Raw genomic sequence first — 6,179 nt, 5'->3', positions numbered from 1 at the left:
TCCAAAAGTATGTATCCTAAGAGAAAGTAAGCCAATCAAATTCTGTACTGTTTATAGGACCTTGCTTTGGACACTGCTACCTCTATTGTAGTCTACTCATTAGAAATGAGAAACGAAGACTGGACTCTATCTTTGAGGAGAGAGAAATCATCTTCAATTATTGACTTAAAATAATTGACTTAAAATAAAAGGTTTAGACATGTTTTATAAACATTACTCTCTGACCTCTGGCCACACAATGTTGACCATTCCCCACCCCCTCTCGGCATGGCTCCAGTAGCACTGTGCTTATTCCGAGCTCCGGGCTCTGCTCAGCGAGCACCACAGTATCCTTCAGGTGCCATTGTGACCATCTACCAGGACTTCCTCAGCTATGGTGAGATATTCTCTGACATCTTAACAAGATCTGGGAGACTGTGGGAGACTTGGAGGTGGAGAAGCAGATGATCAATAGGACAGAGGGTAACATTGATGATGGGCTCATTGGTGGAAATGCCTCTGCCAAAGGCCCCAAAGGCGAAGGTACCCATAGCACAGTAATCACTGGTGTTATTACTGTCATGAACCATCATTTGAAGGAAAACAGTTTCACAAAAGAAGCCTACAAGAAGTACATCAAAGATTGCATGAAGTCAGTCAAAGGAAACTTGAAGAACAGACCAGGAGCAACACTATTTATGACAGAGGCTGCTGAGTACATCAAGCACAACCTTGCTGTTTCATAAACTGCCAGTTCTTTATTGGTGAAAACATGGCATGTTTGCTCTGCTGAACTACCCTGAGGGTGGTTAGAATTTTAACAAATTTAGCAATTGAGATTACTATTGTCATAATTGGCTCCTGCTTTTCATCTACACACCAGGACTAGGACAAGTGGGATTGATGTTATCTTGAGAACTTTATTTATTTTGACTTTGATTTATTTGGAGTGGAGGCATTGTTTTTAAGAAAAACATGTCATGTAGATTGTCTAAAAAAATGCATTTAAACTAAAAAAAAAATGTGCTTACCACTTTCTCAGACACATCCTTATAGAATCTATGAAGCAATACATATTTTTAGTATTGTAGGACATATGATCTCTGTCCAGACTATTCAACTCTGCCATGATAGCTTGAAAGCACTTACAGGCGATGTGTAAATGAGCACACATAGCTGTGTTCTAACATACTTTCTTTACAAAACCATGTTAGCAATAATTGTCTTTCTGCCTGTAGTGTGTTGACCTTTTATCTACTGTACCACACTCATGTTTGAGGTCCTGAATCAGATCCTCAGAAGAGGTTCCTTTTGTAAAACTTCACATATTTTGTTTTTTTTCTCAGTCTTACAATCCTAGAACTAAAGAGAGAAGTTCTCTGACTGTCATAACTCAAATACAATGCTGGAACAGCAATAGAATAATCACTATAGTCACTCTCAGTCTAAAGAGGGGGAAATGGGAGGCCTCTCTGAGACACAAATTGTTAGTGATTCTGAAACGCAGCTGGGCAGAGGTCGCCAGCTGAGTAATTTTGTGAGCCCACTGCTGTCTTTTAGATGTTGGAGGGTCAAAAGTGCTCTTTTCATTTGGCACTGTCTCTATCTCTTTTAGCTCAAGCTGAAATAATTTTGTGGATTTTCTATAAATAAATTGGTAGTCCACTCTATTATAGAAAAGCCACATTAATTTTTTTTCTCAAACATAGGAACTTTCTGCTCTGGGATTCCTGCAAGGCTGATGAAAGACAGCTTTCTTAAGTGTTTCAGAAACCCTAAAGTTTAATGAAAAGTGTGAGGCACATCTGCAGAATCATTTGTGGGTCTTTTGTCTCATTGAACACTTTTCTGAGGCAATTCTTTAGCTGTTTCTCAGGTCTTTACCAATGATTTTATATTTATACACTGAGTTTAATTTTTGCTCTGAAGTCCTTTATTTGAAAAACTTGAGTAGGTGGGAATGAGAAATAATTTAAATTTCAAATTCAGAAATTCCTGTCACCTTTGTATTTTCTTGACTTATGTTTGAATACTGATTCTGATTTTATTATTATTATTTTTTAATTTAAACTCCTGCCTCTCCTCCTTAATTTTATTTTGGGCAGTTAGATGACACAAGGTGGCAACTCCACTGCTCTGCCTGGACTTATGTGAAACATCTTGCGTTAGTGTCATGCATTTGTCACAGGTAATGAACCAATATCAATGTTATTATTAACGCATCATTATTGGTATCCGACCTAATTTTGATAGTATAAGTCCCTCTATATGTTTCTAAGATGTCAGATAAAAAAATTTAGGTGGTACATGCCTGATTATGTGTTTATTTTGCCATCATAGTTGATTTATAGTTTTTCTGGGTATAGAATTTTAGGTTGGTAATCATTTTTACTCAGAAATTTGAATAAATTTGCACATTATCTTTAAAACTATGAATGAGTTTTATGCTATTCAGATCCTTAAACCTTTTAAGTGACATTCAGATATTTTGTAATTTACTCAAATTCCTCTCTATATGATTTTCCAAAATATCCTTTTATGCTATTTTCTAAGTTTGTAGAATGCGTGCGCACATGTGTGTGTGCGTGTGTGTGTGTGTGTGTGTAGTGTGACTTTATTAGGCATCTAATCTTTTTTTTTTTTTTTTACTTAGCTTTGAGTGAGCAAGCTCTCCAGGGATACAGGGCAGGGAACACAACATCCCTAGTATCAACATCATTAGTGATGGTGGACATAAAAGAGAGGTCTGAAAAAAATAGAAGACATTCTTGGTAAGTATTTGGATCACCCTTGGGCCATCATGTGCCATTGAAGGCTTTATAAAGTGATATATGTATTAAGATGTCATTTCTAATATAACTCATAAATAATATGGAAAAACCATAGTATTGGAAACTATTAGAATGTTTAGAAGATTGCTTGTCTTGAAAAGATGTGCTCTTTCTTCCTCAGTAAGAGAATATGATTCTTGGTCAGATACATAGGCATGCAAAACAGATTGGATGTTCCAGAGACACTTAGTAGTAGTTCTGATTATGTGATCAAATTCTTACTTGTAGTATGCAAAAATAGTTTTGATAAGTATTCTTAAAGGGAAAGGACCTGTATCTCTTGTCTCATTTTTCTTGCTGTTTGAAAGGTAAACAAAAAGGCTGAATTTTCAGCTTTTTTTTGTACTATGTGGTGATCTTGCAAATAGAAACCAGAGAAAGTAGGGACCATCAGAGAAAGCAATTTTATTCATCTCAATATCAAGTGAATCATTAGAAGCCTGAACTCACTATTTCTATATATGTTGACCATTAGTAATAAATATCCTCATATTATATTTATAACAGTGTTATGCTGAGTATTCCCATGATTCACACCCAAACCTAAGACCTACTAGTACATACATTTTTTAAGTGAGTATAACCAGATAAAGAGATAAGTTCAATAAGTAAATACAAACTTGTACCAGCACAGTATAGTTGCCTCTTTCAGTTCTATGTTTAAGATCTAAGTAGTAAATTTACTTCTTTAATAATTATTCCATAATAGTATTTCTTTCTGCTAGTGCCTCCTTTACTCTTCTATACTGATTGTACATTAAATATATACACATCTATAGACAATGTGTGTATGTATATGTATATAATTTTATAATTTACCTCTGATATTTTTTAAATAATGACATTGGAAATAGTCATACTTTATAAATTTGCAATATGTGAAAGTCTAACAATTTTTAACTTAATTGTATTTATTATATAAGGATCATTGAATAAATTATATACTGTTTACTTTTTAAAATATTAGAGTGAGGTAATAGTGAACTTACCATCAGTTCTCTAGGGAATAATTTTCTGCATGTTGGGAATGGGAGACTTTTTAAAATATGCACTTCATAATATTCTCTGGCATCCATTTTACTAAGCTCCAACAAAAAAAACACCTTATTTAAAACTCTCTGCTTGTATAGCTGCTGACTTTGACAGTTGTCAACATGTCTTTTATGCAGCAGTTTTTACCTTCAGGAGATTGCCCTTCTATCTAGATCTAAGGAATGTAAAAGTAAGGTAGCTATACACACAGATGTGAGCTGCTTCAGCAAGATGATAAATTATGTTAACGGGACACCCACATTCTCCCTCACTGGCTCATGTAGGTTTGCCAACATTTTTTTAATGGCCTGTTATTGAATTCATTGGTTATAAACTTGAGAGCATTAAAATACAATATGAGAAATATGTTTTATAGTTCTGTAATAATTCTTATTGTATTATCTTCTCTCTACTGTGAGTTGTTGAGGAAATGTATATATTTTGTCCCTACAGTTCTTATTTAGTCATATGCTAAAAATACCAGAAACCATATTCAGGTTACCAGATAGTTTTTGTTCTCATTCCCATTCCAAGCATTGCATGTTTTCTTTTCTAATGTTTTACATTATATTTTGATTTTGATGTTTAAAATGCTTGACCTTTTCTATATTCTGCACTATCTCCTTCCATTTATTTAGAGTTTCATCTAGCTTTCTCTTGGAGAATTTCCAAGTTAAAGATATGTCATTTTCCAAGTGAGTAAGACTTAAATTCCTTCTTTTGCTCTCCTGAACTATGTTGATACATTATGCTTTGGGGATAAACTTGCCTCTTTTCCATTTTAAGGTGTAATCATACATTGATTCTGAGAATATCTGTAGCATTTTAAACCAAATTAAGTAATCAGTGTGTTCCAAAAAGAAGATAAGATAAGAAAATGATAAATGTCTTATTCTTTACAGTTTTCCAGTAATGGATAATGAGGATTGACCTAAAGTGACTTAATTAGATCAGAGACATTTGTTTCCAAAGTGATCCTGCTTTTGGTCTCACCTGCCTGCTCCACTTGAAAGCCTTTGGCCCTCTCAGTGTGTATAACAGTACCCAGTGCTATTTACCTCACTGTGCACATTGTACTCATAAACTGCTTTTAGCTAATGCAACTAGAAAGATGAGATTAAAGAATAAGTTACAGTGGCCAATATCAATTACACCCAAGCTTTATCTCTACAAATCATCTATATTTTGACAGGAAAAATAACCAAAGTAAATGAAGCTGCAATTACAAAAGGTAGCACAGTTATTAGAACCACAATGGAAAAAATGTTTTTCTTTAAATGTGTGTTTTTTTCTAAAAAGAATAAAGAAAGGAAACTTTTTTTTCCCATATCCTTCACCAGTATACATCTATTTCCTCTTAAGGGATAGCAGCCCTGTGGGAGAAAGTTCAAAATCTCATTCTCCTAGCAATGCAGGCATGACCAACCCCAGAAAACTATGAATACTCTGGCCTTTTTAGTAAAATATTTATACAGGCACTCTACCTAGACTTCTGCTTATCTGTATAATATGGTAGCAGTGTCTACAAAATGGAAAAAAAAAAAAGTATGTGGTCATTACAAAGAAATTCAAAAAACAAAAGAATAGTTATTTTCTTCATCCATTAGTAATAGATTCCTGATTTTATCAGCAATTATTTCACCCTATGTTTTCTATTTTTGTTTATTTTGTAAAAGCATGAAATCTATTGGCAAATGATAACCGTAGGCAAAATCAATAGGAAAAATTGCTTAAAATACATTTTAGCTTATCTAAATTAAGTATAATTAAGTACCTTACTATTCTACAATTTTGTCAGATTCTGAAAATAATGGAATTATTTTGTTTGTGAAGATGGTTCCAAAAAGAAAATGTTTCTTTTTATATTCAATAATGTGTTGTACATAAATTAAATATGCATTATTTCATTATTTTGTTTTCATTAACTTCTCCAATATAATTAATTAATTCATTACCTAGTAGAGAGTGAACTCAGTTAAAATTGTTTGCTTAAAAAAAAAAACAAACAATTGATTCTAAGAAAATAGATAGCAATATGATGTACCTATAGATTCAACATATAAAGTTCTGAAACCTAATTTATAACAGAAGTCTAGATAAAAGAATTTTAGGATCAAAACAGAAGTTACAAAGCTAGATAGCAACAGCCCCGAGACTCACACCACCATCTTTTAATTCCTGGTCCATTGTTATTTTTTTCACTATTCAGCTTTCATGTTTAAAATTAAAATGACATATTATATATTCACACTTACTATTGATTTTTCCAAAATCTGACAGTCATTTATTTCTCAAGAAAATTTAATTCTCTGTTAATAAACTATGTAAAATATAATC

At 33.1% G+C, this 6,179-nt stretch overlaps 1 pseudogene; it reads left to right on the top strand.

Annotated features, from left to right (window-relative positions):
- The first annotated feature begins 267 nt into the window (after positions 1–267).
- Positions 268–865, top strand: LOC118609309 (annotated as a pseudogene).
- The last annotated feature ends 5,314 nt before the right edge of the window (positions 866–6,179 follow it).

The sequence above is a fragment of the Rousettus aegyptiacus genome, unplaced genomic scaffold (genome assembly GCF_014176215.1).
Source record: "Rousettus aegyptiacus isolate mRouAeg1 unplaced genomic scaffold, mRouAeg1.p scaffold_m13_p_11, whole genome shotgun sequence".
In the NCBI taxonomy this organism is placed as follows: Eukaryota; Metazoa; Chordata; class Mammalia; order Chiroptera; family Pteropodidae; genus Rousettus; species Rousettus aegyptiacus.
The sequence above is the reverse complement of the archived record's forward strand: the minus strand, read 5'-3'. Positions and strand labels throughout refer to the sequence as shown.